Source organism: Dermacentor andersoni, chromosome 1, assembly GCF_023375885.2.
Source record: "Dermacentor andersoni chromosome 1, qqDerAnde1_hic_scaffold, whole genome shotgun sequence".
Lineage (NCBI taxonomy): Eukaryota > Metazoa > Arthropoda > Arachnida > Ixodida > Ixodidae > Dermacentor > Dermacentor andersoni.
The window spans coordinates 51,322,292-51,339,598 of record NC_092814.1 but is presented as its reverse complement, the minus strand read 5'-3'; the positions used below and the strand labels follow the sequence as shown (position 1 = coordinate 51,339,598).

The 17,307-nt window shown below is 46.3% G+C and overlaps 1 protein-coding gene across 1 annotated transcript in view; it reads right to left on the bottom strand.

Annotated features, from left to right (window-relative positions):
• The window catches only part of LOC140218955 (astakine-like), a 30,778-nt gene extending 25,813 nt beyond the window's left edge, over nt 1–4,965 (bottom strand). Inside the window, exon 1 of the mRNA XM_072288698.1 lies at nt 4,763–4,965. The gene's annotated coding sequence lies outside the window, so the exon portion shown is untranslated. The remainder of the gene's footprint in view (nt 1–4,762) is intronic.
• Between the last annotated feature and the right edge of the window lie 12,342 nt (nt 4,966–17,307).

Here is a 17,307-nt window from a genome sequence, read left to right as displayed (position 1 = left end):
GCGTATCCTGCGGCCCTACGGGATGAAACGTGAGCACCGGTGTATCCAAACTGACAATCAGCGATTGTATATAATCAGATGGCGCGAAAGCCTTAGAGCGCTATGCTTACTACTGACTTGGGGTATTCAGCTTCCTCGTTCAACGTATACAGGGTCTGTCCTGAAAGTAATGTCAGTGAATTTATTGCGACGCGACTGTACGTCGGAGCGCGGTCTAACCAATTGAAACTGGTAGTGGGGGAACCCAGCTAAGCAGCGCTCCGTCGCTCAGTGTGCTCCGAGCATGGGAGAGTGTAGGGCGAGCCTGTCCGTGAGAGTTGTTTTTTTTATTCTTGTGCAAGTGAATCTGCAGCGCTGGTTAGAACAAACATTTGCGATCAACTTTTGCTTGAAACTTGGCAAGACCGCTGCGGAAACTGTTAATATGCTCAAGACTGCTTACAAAGAACATGCCCTGTCAGATCGGCAAGTGTTTTGGTGGCACAAGGCCTATTTGGAAGGCCAGGAAGAGGTCGACAACGAGGACCGCGCCGGACGGCCATCCACGACCACCACAGCTGACAATGTGACGCGAGTGAGGAAACTAACTCAGACCGACGAATAGGTGTTCGTCTAATGGCCGGCACGTTAAACATTCCGAAAACTCAAGTCCATGAAATCGTTACAAACAATATCGGCATGCGGAAGGTGTGCGCAAAAATGGCTCCAAAAGTGCTCACTGACGACCAAAAGTCACGCCGCGTTGAAACGTGCAAAGAAAACCTCGACATATGCAAACGTGATCGAAAATTTTTGGACAGCGTCATTACAGGGGACGAGACTTGGGTATTTGAATGTGACCCGCGGACGAAAAGGCAATCATCGGAGTGGCACATGCTATCGTCCGCTCGCCAGAAGAAAGCCAGGATGAGCAAATCAAAGATCAAGATCATGCTCATCGTTTTTTTTTTTTTTTTTGACGCCCATGGACTGGTTCATCACGAATTTGTAGAACCTGGAGCTACTGTGAGCTCCAAATTTTATGTGGAAGTCCTCAAAAGACGGAAACGCAGAGTTCAACGCATCCGGGCGGACATCACAGACAACTGGCCGTTGCACCACGATAATGCGCCGGCCCATAGTGCCTTCATCGTCACCGACTACCTGGTTAAAGCAGAGGTGCCAACGATCCCCCAGCCCCCGTACAGCCCCCAGACCCCCCCCCCCTCCCACGTTTTTTTTTTGTTTGTTTGTTTCCACGTCTCAAAACACCCCTGAAAGACAAGCATTTTGGGACAGTGGACGGGATCAAAGCAGGTTGTACCGCAACATTAAAGGCCCATGCGGAGGAGAACCACCGCAACACATTCGGGAGCTCGAAGTCTCGCTGGAGATCATGTATCGACGCAAAAGGAGAGTATTTTGAAGATTTTTAAACACTCGCAACGATAAATTCAATAAATGATTTCCAATGGCCTTCCTTACTGACATTACTTTCAGGACAGACACTATATAACAGAAGTGGTGCTGGTGCAGTCCCCTTTCTATTGCCGTTTTGAGCAGTGAAGATGAACATTAGTCCAGGTTCGATACGCCGGTTATTGTCCTCCTCCTGCCTTCCTTTCCCGTATCCTTGCTATCCTTTTCCCTTTCGGGCAGGCGAGGGTCGTGCCCGTTTCGGAGTCAGTTTCCAGCCCGTCTTATGTTTTCATTTCAAGTAACAATAAGCACTGATCGTGCGGGTTCTTTTCCGCACCCTCTGTAACCTCTTTACGCGTAAACGGAAGTCGTAACAAAAGTGTGTCCCGTCAAATATGGCCCCTTAGTGCAGCAAAATTGTGCACACTTCGCAAAACCAGCTAGCCCGAATTAAAGAATTCCCCGTGTTGCGGCCCTGCATAGATTTGTCAGACGAATTCACGTGAGCCGTTGTGCACGTAGACGTACCCACCGTGGTTGCTTAGTGGCTTCGGCGTTGCGCTGTTATGCACGAGGTCGAATCGCTGGCATGCAAATCATGTTTCCACATGGGTTAGGAGGAGGAGATTATAATGGAGGAAGTAAGAGAGGTCGACCTGGAGAGCGCGTCTCTATAGCCTGCTACTCCTCACCGGGGTGAGGGGAACATGCAGGGAAAGAGAGCTAGATGGCAGGTGACTATTTTACAACTACAATGAGCTACTATGTACACGTTGTACGCGCCGTGGTGGCGTATTCGCTTTGGCGTTGCGCTACTAAGCCCGAGGGATCGAATCCCGTTCGCGGCGGCCGCATTTCGGTGGAACGAAATGCGAAAACGCCCGTGTACCGTGCGTTGGGTGTACGTTAAAGAACTCCAGGTGGTCAAAATTAAGCCGAAGTCCCCTCACTGCGGCGTTCCTCATAATCGGATAGTGGTTTTGGCACGTAAAATCCAAAATGTTACTTTTGATTGTAGACGTCTGAAAGACGCATCATGAGCCGCTTTCTCAGTCGTGCGGTCTTCATAAGGCACACGTCACGAGCTGCCGTTGGCCTAACGCAGTTTTATTCTCAAATCACTATAGGGAACTCTGGTGCTGCGGTCGTTCAGCTGCACCATGGGAATGACGGGTAGTATACAGCGACTTCTCTAACCTTCAGAGGTTCAGAGGCTTCAGAGGTTCGTGCAGGTTTATTTAGTACGCCTTATCGGCCTTTATTAGACGAAATTTTCTAGCGATATTTTTATTTCTATACGCACGAGGACAATAACTATGCGCACATGCACAACCATTGGGAATTTGTGCATTCATAAAGCAATATTTTGCCGAGAACAATCAATTTGCGAAGTGACAGTCGTTTGAAGGTACAGTGAGTAAGTTTAGGTAAATCCATGTACTGCACTCATCATTCCTATGCATGCTGAACGCACAATGCTTACAGATCCCGTAGATATTATAGCGCTACATTTCCCTCTAAGACTTCTTGCAGAAAACAAACTAATTTTGAACACCGGTATAATTTTGAGCACCTGCAGGGGTTCTTTAACGTGCACCCAATGCACGGTACGCGGGCGTTCTTGCATTTCACCCTCATCGAAATGCGGTCGCCGAGGCCGGGATTCGATCCCGCGCCCTCGGGCTTTTTAGCGCAACGGCATAGCTACTATACGCCACCACGGCGCGTGGGAAACACGTCGCTCGCGCATCCCGAGAAAAAAAATACACGAACGCGAGGGAAAGGGCGTGTGCCACACTGCGAAGCTTTGCCTCGAGCAATACCGTTCTCGGCAGGAGTCGCTGCTCGCTGTTAAGTCAGGTCGCATTCAGATTTCGAAAGCGATAACAGCAGCAGACGGGCACAGAAGCACGAGCACACGGCAGAACAAGAATAGAGCGACCCCGTCCGCCTTATTAGTCTTTTAAAGCCCCTTGAAAGAAACTCTTTCTCACAATAGTCCACGGCCCTGCGGTATAGAGACGCACACTTTGCCTATAACTCGACCGTTATAAGGCAAAACTTATGGGACTGTACCAGTACAGTGATGTGGACAGAAAGGAAAGGTTATTCGAGCAAAAGCTGTGGCGTAAGCAGCAGCAGTGCCTCCTAGCTCTTCCCCGACAATCGGTAACTGCCAGTCACATCCGCAGACGTCTTGCCGCTGCACAGAAAGAACAGCTGCTTCCGCGTACAAAATTTGGAGCGAAGTGCCGCGCCGGAAGGCAGGCGCCTAATATCTACTCCTTGCACATTTGCATTATAAGTATGCGCTTTGAAGGCAGATGTGAAAATGAGGACGGCAATAGATATAGCATGTCCCGCGACCGTTCAGACATGGTGCAGGACTTCAGCTTTGTTACTGTTTTTGTTTTGTTACTTGCATATCATGCTTTAAATTGGTGGCACATATAGGCTCCACGAGGAAATCTCGTCTAAAGTTAACAGCGGCAATAAAGCTTATATTTGTACGCGACCACACAACCTTATGTAATTTCTCCTAGAACGCAATACGCGAATAAGTTGTAGCCGCCTCATGAAAATGAACCGAGCACAAACGGTCCACAACAGAAACAACATGTACGAACACACTCCGCGCAGCTTATTGCGAGACACAGTCATTCAAGAGTATCTGCCGTCTAGGCCGCATACCCGTACGCCGGCCGCGAAGGCTTCCACTCAGTGCTGACATCTGACCGTCGTGACTCGGCGCCCGCGCGCGCGTGCGTGCGTGCGTGCGTGCGCGCCGACTACGAGAGGAGTAAAGCAACGGACACACACACACGCGCGCACGCTAACGCAGCCTTGTCCTCAAAGCATGCAAATGAAAAGCGAGCATGTCTCGCCCTCGCGATCACTCGTATCTCTGCAGAAAAGTCGCAGTGGAAGGACGCATTTCTTTCATTATGGCGATTAACTAACCGAAAGCAACGGACACGAGGTGGGGGGGTCTTGGAGAGCCAAGGCCGCGCACTCTCCGCTCCGGACAGCCCATCATCCCGGAATTCCTGACAAACGGGAAGCGTGTAAGTGCGAGACGGAGGGTGAGCGGCGCGGCGCCAGGCATCCTCGCGCAACGGCTTCCGATAAGCCACTAAAACACTGACTGACTGCGTCACTGCGGCCAAGGACGAATTCCTGGAGGGGTCAAGCCGGCCCGGAACCGGCGTCCAAAGACAAACCCGACTCCGGGACCATGCGCGGGCGCTTCGCCGGTGCGCCCGCTCTCAATCAGAACCGCTATCTATTCGGAACTGGATGCTGCGCGACGATCGGAAGCCGCGGATGAGTTATATACACTGGGTGCGCGAGCTCCTGTACTCACCCTTCTCCTCCGATAGTTGCTGGCGGCCCCTGGGCGCGAACTGCGGGTGCAACTGGTGCGCGACTGAGAGAGCGGTGCCCTGGGTGAGGCGGGATGGCAGTCTGGTTCGAGCGGGGCTCGTCTTGCAGACTGAACGCGCGCGCACCTTGAAGAACGGCGAAGACGGACGAAGCTCGCGGGGGATGATGGCACGTGGGACGCGCAGCGCTGGCTTTTTATGCGGGCGAGGGGGGTAAGCGCACCGGCGACGGCGCTGCCGTCGGCTTTTGCACGCCGCCGCTTCGTCGGCGAGGAGGAGCAGACGCCGCAGCCACGTGCTCGGCGGCGGCCACGCGTCAGCATCTGCATACTGGCGCCAAAACTGGCCGCTGCCGTGGGCAGGGCTGTCATCCGGCTTGCGACAGGCCGTCCGTTTTGCTGGACCTCTTCCTCCATAGCCACAGGCTGCCGTTGAAAGAAGAGGGGGCGTGCTCGTCTCTGTTTGGCTCCACCACTCTCGGGACGGCGCGAACTAATAGTTCGCCATTAAATGTAGCCGTGATATAATTTGCATTTACGACAGGTTGCCACAATCGTATCAGGGCAAAGCAAAATGCCGGGGCTCACATACGTGACGTACGATGCAGTATGCTTAGTAGCGCCTGTGACGCGTCCTGTGTTCTCTTCTTTGTGGCTGTGCCCTTGCGCTACATCATGCCAATAAACAAACACCAACTTGCCCACAACGTGTACTTCTGCAGTATGCTTAGTATGTGTCAAAAAAGAGGAGGAGGGGGAGTAGCTATGTGCAGCGTTACCGTTAACAGGAGCAGTTCATTGCCCACTTCACTTTTGCACCGGTACGGTATGACATGGCACTATGGTTCGCGTGCTGCTGTGGTAACAAGCTTATACGTAGCTAGAAGCCACGAGGGCGCATGTTGTGTGTCCCTTCTTCGTTCGACGTCCTGTTTCTATGGGCGCAAAAGTCTCCAAAAGACCGTGTACAACCAACTCGCCCAAAACGTAACGTTTCTGGGGAAGTACCTTCCGCTGTAGCGATGACACCGAGGCTTTACGCTTTACGTTGCTGACCCCACACTGTAAAAAAAGTTTACACCCTTCGGGGTGAATATCTTCCACACAACGATAATCGCCATCTGTCTTGCTTGCGTTTCCTTTCTTGAAAACGCTGCGCTCGCTACTTTCCTGTCGAGAAAGCTCTGTGATGCTGATAACATGCATGCCGTTCGTAACTTGGAAGTACCGGGCTCGCAGCGTTAAGGAAAGGAAATGCGGGCAAGACTGATGACGATTATAGTTGTGTGGCAAGATATGGCCCAAAGGGTGTAAATTTGCTTAAGAGTGTACACTCTAAGCCGTTTTTACGCCCTTCGGGGCTTATCTCGCCCACCAATCGTCGTCAATCCTGCGTACACTTTATTTACCGTTTTGCGCTCGCTACTTTCGTGTCAGTAACGTTTTCACCCTGATACGAGCATGCTGTTCGTGACCTGAACGTATTGGGCGTGCAGCATGAAAAAAAGACGCGCGAGACAGATGATCATTGTTCGGAGTCGAGATAAGCTCTAAATGGCGCGGCGGGTTGCAATATGAAATTATAAAGCGTCTGACGACCGAACACCGTAGTACTTCAAATAATATCTTTTTGCGTGTTTCTTTTTTTTTTTTTGCGTTGAACAGTTTGGCTATTGTTAGCTGGGATACGCATATACAGGGTGTCCCAGCTAAGTTTAGCCAGAGTTAAAGAATATGCGAATGCCACGTAGCTGGGCAGAAGCAAGGTAATGTTGTTTGCCGTCGTTGGAGACATTCAGATTATTTTTTTCTCATTCCGCCTAATTACGTAATTAGTCGTTAATTGGTCAACTTTTCAAATATTATAATTACATTAAACGTGTCAATGAGAAAATTGTAGAGCGACATGAAAAATCTCCCGATGCAGCTATCTGTTGCTCAATATACAGGCTACATAAAAGTGTTTTTTCCGAGCGTGAAAGAAGCCCGCAAATGCACGCGAAATTGCCACGCGACTGGCCGCTCGAAAGAAAAGGGTACAGATATGCATGGTATAGAAACGGCAAGATCTTGTTGCGCAAGACAGAGGGCGACCCTGCTATCACGATGCGAAGTGAGAAAGACCTTTTGTGTCTTAGGCTATCTCTGAATCAGTTTGACAGCAACAGCCTTTCTTTTTTTCTAAACGTCTTATACAAAGAGTTATGCTTAGATTTATCAGCAAGACTTCAATTATGTTGTCGCAGCTGAAAGCAAAATGTCGTTAAGATGCCTTCATTTCAATGATTGTTCGTTCGCTCTGTAACTAAGAAAGCGATGTACATGTCTTTAAATCTGGTTTTTCGTTCCTCTTCGATGCTATTATGACAGCAGAAACGTCGTGCAAAGATGACAGCGCCGGCCTCAAACTAGCCTCTCATTAATGCCACTGTTTGAACCGAACAAATCGTCGTGCGGGCGGTGTCGTGTTATTGTTAAAAGAAACTATACCACGCGAACAAATTCCTTATTTCTGCGTAACCTGTGACGATTTTGAAATGTTGACAATGCGCTCTGGAAAATATGTATTTTCTGCGTGCTACAGGCCACCGAATGGGAACATTGGCAGTGTTGTTTTCTTTCTATGAACAGTTATTGCAGTTCGTTTCTAATAATCAATGCTACCTCGTATATATCTGCAGGAAAATCAATGTAGACTTCTCAGCAGATTCTACGTCACAGAAAGCCTTAACAATGTTAATTGCTTCAGGTGGGTGTGAAAACTACATTGCTTTGCCAACTAGAATCACAGAACAGAATGATAGATTACTCGACCTATTCATAACAAGTTTTGAAACTGGAAATTGTACTGCAGGGGTATTATCACAGATATCAGGGACCACCTTCCAATATATGCTTGACGGTAAAAAAAACGCAACTTCAAAAACAAGAAAGGACAGCGCATTTCCTTCCATGGAGTCAATTACTGAAACTTTTATCTGGGGAGGCGGAAGTATCCGCCGCCGCACAGTAAATTGAACATGCCTCAGGCATTGACACTCAGACTCCTGCAAGTCGGGGCATACCCTATAGTCCTGCCCTCTCACACCGAATCTATGTCGAAATTCAAACGTCAAACACTTGCACCCTGTGCTCAGACTTTGCCCACTTAGACCACGTGCTCTGGCGGTAGCCCGCGTTACGGGGCGACGAAGATGTTACGTCGTCCAAGTGGGAGGCTGCCATACGCAGTGCCGATTTTGAATCCCAACTATGGGCACTCCAACGGGCCCGCGACGTGGCGGAGAGGCTATAGGTCTTTCTGTCCCGACGTATAGAGCGGGCCGCTACGGGCTAGTGCACGTTCCGATGGACCTCAATAAAGTTTTTCCATCCATCCAATTACTGAAACAAATTTACATGCCTTCAAAAACGAGCTACCTTTTTGTGACCTGGAGCGCATTCGATGGATTACTAACGTTGAAAAAGTCTATAACACTTTTATGAATCCCATGACAGAATTATACAGATGTCACTTTCCCGAAAAGAAAATGAAAATCAGAAAACCATAGATAACGCCCGACCTGTATAAAAAGATATGCTTCAATTGTAATAAATTATACCACGACTTTATTAAAAGTAGGGAATCCAACGTTCTAAAGCAATATAATACGTACCGCGACAAACTAAACAAAGAAATCAAGGCGAGTAGGTCGCGATACATTCAGTTAGAACTTGAAGGTTGCTCGCATAAAACCGATCTCTTGCGGAAGAAGTTGAATTCACACTTAAACCACAATAAATTATTTACGGGGGTTGAAAAGATAAGAGTTAAATGGATCTGAAGTATCTGGCAATGCTCTTGCAAATTATTTTAACAATTATTGAGTTTGTAGCGCAAACATGAGTTCTTTTTATGATTTTTCGGAATCTATAGCTGAAAGAAATACTTTGTTTTGACGGCCTGTTGAGGGAAAAGTTGGTACTTGTTTTATCTCCCTTAAGAATACCTGTTCGTGCGATGTTAATGGTATGCAAAATAGGACCAATTAAATATGTGCTAGATATTTTTGTCTCCGCACCTTACGCACATTTTTAATCTTTGCTTATCGCTTGGCGTTTTTCCCAGAATAATGCAGATTGCAAAAGTGATTGCTATCTTTAAATAGGGGGATACGAACGAGATAAGGAAGTATAGGCGGGTTTCGGTCTTGCCTATACCTTCCAAAGGGCTCGAAAAGCTTATGCACTGCCAAATAAATAGCTCCCCCCCCCCCCCCCCCCCCCCCCCCAGTAAAAACATGATATCATTTAAACTGCGCAATACGGCTACACAAAGTTTAGGTCTACGGAACTTGCACTCCTGGAACAAAAATATATTATTTTGTCAGAGTTTGAAGAAAAACAATTAGTGCTCGGTATTTATGTGGATTTTAACAACGCTTTTGGTAACACTGACCGTAATATAATGCTTAAGAAACTTGAAAGTTATGGTATCAGAGGGACGCGTTAAACGTGATCACGTCTTACTTAAACAACAGAAAACAGATTGTGCAAATTCAAACTTACCGCTCCACCTTGAAGCTTATTGCGAAGAGCGTACCACAAAGTAGTATACTCGGACCTCTTCTTGTTAATGTATACATTAACGATTAACGAAACACCCACACGGAAGCTAAATATGTTCTATATGCTGATGATGCGTCAGTATTTCTATTTGGTAAGGACTACAACGGACTTCAAAATACGGTAAGCTTGATTCTCTCTCATTTACATAAATGGTCTGATGTAAATGATTTAGAAATAAACGCAAATAAGACGAAAGGCATAGTATACCGACCAAAAAATAAACACGTACATGGCGTTCTTAATCTCTTGTATGGAGAGACAGCTATAGAGTTGGTTAGTAGTAATAAAATATTGGGGGTAACTTTTTCGCAAAATATGACTTGGAATGACCCATCGATCACGTTTCCAAAAAATTGGCCCAAATCGGTGGCATGACAGGTCAGTGTAACCCATTTACACTTCTCTATTCTAGTCGTATACCTTTACTACTGCCTCCTAGTGTGGGGCACTACGACATTCACAAACACACAAAAAATAATTCCTCTTCAAAAAATGTTTATAAGAACACTGTTTAATGTTTCGAACGACTGTCATACATCTAATCTATTCCCACTTGCATATGTACTACCCATACTTGAATTATACCAGTACAAACTAACCGTGACTTTCAAAAGCGAATTAAGGGAGAACCGCCGATTGCTGAGCAACCTTGCCGGACTTGTACACAACGTGACGTCATGTGCCACTCGACATAAATAAATTTAGAAGGTGCATGGCAACTGCAAAAAACGAATTACTCAAAAGAAACATTTTCAAGTACGCTGCCTACACTTTTGAATGAACACAATAGAACTGGAATTAATATTTGAAGAACTACACAACAAAACCTTCGAATTTATTTTTCTTTACGCAAATAGATAATTTGATTAACGAATTACCTCGTTATTTTTACTTCTTTTGGTGCACGTAAGTTTTGGCATTAATCTGCGCATTTTCTGAAGTTTCCTTTTTTTTTCTCCTTCCCATCTGCTTGATAGGTGTTTCCACATGGAGTGAGGTGTCTCACGTTAGCTGCTGTCACCAACTGCAATGTACAGAAGGGGCAGTGGGTTCCTGTCAAGCTTCTCTTAGCGGACGCTTTTACCCACAACAGCCTCCTTCATCTTTTTGATGGAAACAAAATTATATTGAATTGTATTGTACTGCATTGTATTGTTTGATGCGAGTTAAATAGTCTGGAGTAAATGATGGAAGGAATAGAAAAAGAAAGAAAAAACGATATTGTAATTGCGGTAAGTTGCTTTGCACTACCAATTTATTATATATATATATATATATATATATATATATGAACACTCGCCACAATCATTGGGGTGACTCTGCCACTGCCGGTACCAGCGACCGGGCCGAGCTGTTTGCGAAGTAGATGCGCGTGTCCGTGGCGTACTGCTGCGTGGGTTTTGTTTTTTCCGCGAGTCTCGGAAATGATGTCCGCGAAGGGATGGGCAAACACCTCCGTGGGCGTGCCCGTCCTTCCAGTGTCGTCTATACTTCGTTAGCTCGAGCCGCTTTCAAGGCATCACGCTCGTGACACGTGATGCTCGTATCCTGAAGGCAACCGTAGCAAAATGGTGACCGTGTACAGCAGGGGCCTCATACATGTGAAACGCCTGCCTGCCGCGTTCAGCAGATTTCATCGTTATTATTATTATTACTACCACCACAACCACCACCGTCATCATCATCATCATAATCAACAACAACATTAAAGAACTCAGTGACGAAAAAGTTCACCAGCCGCGGTTACTGAGTGGCTTTGGCGTGAGCACGAGGTCTGCGTGAGCACGAGGTCGGGGGTTAGAGTACCGGCTGCGGCGGCGCTATCCGATAGGTGCGGAAGGCAAAAATATTTGTGTGTTTAGATTAGGTGAACGTTGAAGAATTTCGGTTGGTCAGTATTAACCTGGAACCTTCCACTACGGCGCCTCTCTCGTATAGTCGAGGTATTTCAATCCCATCTATCATTCGACAAGAGAGTTTATAGCTTGCGAGCTTCAAGGCCTGCTACGGAGTATTTTTTCTCGACTGCCGAGCACACTTTCCGTCAACAAAAAAAAAGGCTATCAAGACAATTATCCAGGCGGTAGCACACCGAGCACGTTCCCGGTGTGTCACCCCCTGGCTACGCCACTGGCCGTGACCACGTGGTAGGGCCTCAGCGGGGTCATAAAAAAGGCAGGGGGTAAGTTTTCTTCAGCACCCGCTCATTCTTAACCATAGCGGTCACACAGAGGAGGTAGAAGAAAGCCACAGCAATAGTGCCATCAACTGATATGAACTAAATCTGTCAAGTTACGTTGCACATACGTAGAGCACAGGTCGAGTGCTTGGGAAATTTTCGGGAATAAGTTTTCAGTTGCCAGTAATCGCTAGTGTTGTTTTTATTGTCTTCTCCGTGTTGGCGTTTTCTTTTTGCGTTGTGGCTAAGAATAGGGGTCATCATATCGCGCACCTGTATTGTGAACACCCCTACTGGCAAGCTTGCGCTGTCTCAGGCTGAAAACGGTATACATGTATAGGCTATGGAATGATGAGCTACGCCCATCAAGTTGTCGGTGGGCCACGCTGTACCGCTCTGTGGCGTCACCGTTTCATAAAAACATCTCGATTCAAGTTGAACAGGCGTAAATGGCGTCTAAATTGACGAAGACGAGCCGAGTGTTCCTGCTACGAGCCACTTCACGATTGAAGTGGTCAAAGTGTATAGCGACCAGGAAGTGGGACTGTTTACGGCTGACGGCGGAATGACAGGCGTATCTCGTCGTTCTATAATCTCCCTGTTTCTTTAGCCTTCGCAAGCCGGCCAGTGCCCGACCAAACTGTTGTCACCTACTGGAAACACCGAACTCGGTATCCCCAGGTCATAGTCTCCAGCGCAACACTGTCGATTGGCGCTTTCCGTCGATGCATGATAAAAGGAAATGTTCGCGCACAAATATACGGTACGCCGGTGACTCCTCTCTCTCTCTCTCTCTCTCTCTCTCTCGAACAGGTGGTACAGCTACGTATATAGCTTTGTGTACTTTTGCACACAGTTTATTAGGAGACAGAGCAGAAGATGGTGAAAAACCGTGAATGCACACATAGCGAAGTCCTATCACATAGCAGTCAAAACAATACAGCGAGATTACAAAGAAACTATCAGAACACTAGTGCGAGCAATAGTATCACATATCATACATCATGTCACTCAAGAGGAACTCTATAGGTGACCATAGATGACAAGAGCAAACGATCCTCTTATGGATCACGACGGCATCAGCTGTGAGGCTGTTTCGCATCTATGCTGCCACTGCCGCCTCCGTCCCTTAGAAGCTTACAGATAAATAGAATAAACTTTAATGTCCAACGGAAAAGGTGATCTACCCACCCCCCGACACACAAGTCAGGGGGCGAGTGCCGCCGCCTCAGATGCAGGCTGGGAGGTCTTGGGTCCCAGCAGCCTCTTCAGCCAGTTGGACGAGCCGGAGCTGGAGCTCAGAGTCCGAGCTGCGCAGCAGGGTCTCCCAGGTGTCTCTACTACCTATTTTGTGCGTTCCCCCGGGAGAGTACGGACATTCCCATATTATGTGGTCGAGGGTCCCTCTCGCCCCACAAAGATTACATTTATCGCTCCTGGCCTCGGGGAACATGTGGTTCAGAAGCTTACAATTCCTCATGAACTAGTGATGATGTTCCTGCTACATGGAAGCTTGCAGAAAGTATCCCTGTAGTCAAGCCATGTAAGCAGCCAACAAGTTTTGCTTCTTTTCGACCTATCGCCCTCCTTAGCTGTGTTGGTAAGGTGATGAAAAAAAAAGGGGGGGGATTCACAAGAGGGTGACGTGGTTCCTATAGGATCAAGAGACGCGTATCCGCAGGAAATGAACGGATTTCGGCAAAACAAATGGGCACTGGACAACATTGTTGCGTTCTTTCCATCAGTTGAAAAAGAAATAGCTTGTGTACCCGTTTCACTCGCAGTTTCCTTAGACATCAAAGCCGCCTTCGACTTTGTTCTTCATACAGCAATCCTCGATGTCCTCGAAGCTGATGGCTTTGGAGGATAGCGGTATTCTTGGATTTCCCGTTATCTAAGAGGGCAGCAACTTTTCATGGATACACACCAACGTCCAATTACTGTCGAAAAATGAGTCCCCCAAGACGCTGTTCTCAGCCCTATACTCTTCAACCTCATACATCTTAATAAGTGCCTAACGAGAGGTGTTAACATCACGCTATACGCAGACGACATCTGTATTTGTAGCGCGTCGCGTTCTCGTCGATCTGCTCAAAAGCGACTTCAAAGAGCACTCTTAATTGAATGTGTTGACGTATCTAGCAGCTGTGTAAAGGACTGCAACTATCGCCCGAAAAAACAGTGCTGCCATGGCGTTCACCCGCAAGTTGATGGATAGCTATCCGCTGATAGCTGACGGTCGAGCCCTTCGTTATACCCAGACTCCAAGGTTCCTTGACATCATGATTGACCGGAATCTTTTTACGGTAGATCCAAGAGGCTAAAAGATTACGCGAGCGGATTTTCGGCGTATCTCAGCTGATGAGCTACCTATGCTGGACAGCGATGGGGCAGCGACTGCCGCTTCATGGTAGAGGTACACAATGCCTGTGTCGACGGTATACTGCACCATAGCCTTCGAGCCGTGCAGCGGCTATTCCCTACCTGCAAGAAAAACCTAAAACCTTGAAGCGGCACGAAATAACTGCTTACGTATCTGCCTTGAGCTTCTCAAAGACTCGTCGTGTGTGGGAACTGAAGCGGAAGGTAAGTGCTTCCCCCTTGACTTACTACAAGTTCAAGAAACGACCCGTATTCATCTTAGGCACATACTTCAAGAAAAGAAATATTTTCTGAGGGGCATCGCAACAACAGCAAGAAAATTCACAGGGTCTCTTACGTTACCTCTAAGACGACTTGAAGGCGAAAGCCCAAGTGCCGATGCATTACAGACAGACCCATGGCGTACACATCCCTCTTAACTCGCTTAGTCATCCCTCTTAATTCGCTTACTCTACTTCGCTTAGTCATCCTCTTAATTCGCTTAGTCATCATCTTAAATCACCTAGTCCTAAACCTTAATAAAGCGAATGAAGTGGATTACTCAGGTGAGTTAAAGTAAATAGACTAACTCACCCGAGTCAACCACTTAATTCGCTTTATCATCCTTAGTAATTCGCTTTATCATCCATCTTAATTCGCTTTATCATTCATCTTTATCATCCATCTTGCTTGCTTACGGGGGCATGATCCATTGATGATGAAGGTAGTGTTCGTAGCTTTCGTATCGTCGCCGCGTTTTCGCTCAAGGACATTGAAGGTCAACTGAACGATGACACATATAAGGCTTTCGCGTTAATAAAGGTGACGCCGTTAATTAAAGGCGTTAAAGGTGACGCCGTTAATTTTGTGGCGCCGTTGGTTGCACCCAGCTTGCAATCTCCACGCAAGCACGGGAAATAATGCCACCACACTGCACTCCGTGGCAAACAGCATCTGACCAACAGCATTGGGTTATATCAGAGCGGAATACTCGAACATGACACATATATGTTAAGTTTGTCTAGGCAACTTATCGAAGCCAGAAGGCTTGCGCAGTAAAATAGAAATGGCGCATTGTATAAAATAGATGTAACACCTATTTATAATCTGTTTTCACGCACTCGCCGCCCTCGAGCGCACCCGTGGCAGACGCTGATGCACGGATCGGCGAAACTCTGATAACAGAGTCGGACATTTTAAACTTGCTTTTGCAAATGGACACCAAGAAGGAACCGGGGCCCGATAACATACCAAACGTATTTTCGAAAGGATACGCGCAGCAACTGTCTCCCCTTTTCGCAGATTATACTTTCCACATGGCTGAGTACAGCTGCGCTTCCCACGGATTGGCTATGTGCCAAAGTAATTCCCATCCATAAAGAAGGCAATAAATTACACGTGGAAACATACAGACCAATATCACTAACAAGTTGCTGCTGTAAATTAATGGAACACACAGTAAGTAAAGCCACCATGACGTACTTAGAATGAAATAACGTACTATGTCCTATATGCGGCATGGTTTTAGAAAAGGTTTGCCTACTATTTAACACAATTATTAGAGATAACACATAATTTCACACCAATAATTAACTCTAAATTCCAAGCGGATGCCATTTTTATTGATTTTTCTGAAGCATATGATGGCGTCGTGCACTGTAAACGAATCGAGAAAGTTAGGTCTATCGGAATTGAACACAATATAGTGAAATTGATAGCAGCCCATCTGCCAAACCGAAGCCAGTATGTTGACATAAATAATTATGACTCTGACCAACTCGAAGTTCATTCAGGGGTGCCACAGGGGTCCGTATTTAGACCATTGTTAGTTCTTATATAAGTTAATGTCATTGATGGTTGCGCAGGAAATGGAGTGAAATTGCGGCTCTTTGCCGATGACTTGGTAATTTACACTTTCGTGCGAGTAATCGATGAACAGCTTAGATTAGGTACTACACTAAACAACATAACCCGTTGGTGTGACACGTAGGCAATGGAACTTAGTCTTAGGAAAACAACGAATATGTGACCACAACTCACAGAAAGGCCATATTTAGAGTCAATTATATATTATAAATAGTCGGTAACGATTAACTATAAACAGACACAGTAAAATATTTAGGCGTGACCTTTACAAATGCGTTGAAATGGAATAATCATATTGATAACACATTTACGAGGGCCTTCCGAACGCTCGGTTTCTTGCGAATGAAATTAACTGCGGCATCATCCTATGTGAAACACGTCTCCGTCCTTCCTTTCCTACTTTCGTGCGCTACGCCAACACCGCCGTTATGATCATGTAAAACTTTAGCAAGGCCGATCCTCGAGTATGGTAGCATAGTGTGGATCTCGTACTAGAAACGACTCGCACGGAATTTAGAAAGTATCCAAAGTAAATAGTTCTGATTTATATACTCTAAATAAACATTCTCGGCACGAGAGCGTTAGCGCTCATAGAAACCAAGCAGCACTGACTACATTTGTTTGCCGGCGTCGTGGGGCTATCAAGATGTTTCTTTTAATGATATATCGTGACAGTATTATTATAAGTAAGCGAGATTACGTGCAGCCACCGCAACTGACATTCTATCAAAACCTGTCATCATAAACACATCAGACAGTATCTCACATACTGCGACACGTTCAAATATTCATTTTTTTTCCGTTGGCAATCGATATGTGGAATGCATTGCCAAAGGAAATTGTTGAATCTGGATTCTGTGGATGGCTTTGTTGCAAAATAGGAGCCATATTTTGGTTGCGCATGAGGGTATTCGAGCGCGTAGCTCACAATTTGTATGCTGCTTTAAGATTTGAGATGTAATTCTTAAAATATACTGAAGAGTTGTATTTGGTTGAACTCCCGTAAATACAATAATGCCATACGACTAATATTGTAATTGTTGTGAACAGCTCTTTTTATTCCTTCTTGATTCACGGGAGACAAAGAAGGTTCATTGTTGTGTTGAATGCCAGTGTTGTACCGTAGTGTTTTCTTTTTTTTTCGTTCCTTTCCTTTGCCCTGTTATTCCATGCTTATGTGCATTTTTGGTGGCTACTTCCTGTTTGCGCCGGTGCAAAAGGCCCACAGTATTGTTAAATAAATAAAATAAATATCTTCACTGATGACTCATAAATACCTCCAAGCTCATCTTGCGGTTTGTTTATGCGCTTCACAGGAAAAACACTATCTTATCGCCCTGAAAGAACAAATGATCGAAGTTAGCCAAGCTTTGTGCGATCAAAGAAGCGATCAGATACCTATTACCGCATCTTCCGCGACAGTGGACGATCTTTACTGACTTGAAAGCAGCTTTGCAAAGTCTGCGTTTGAAAAAAAAACGAACTCGAACTAGCAATTGCAGGCCATTGACGC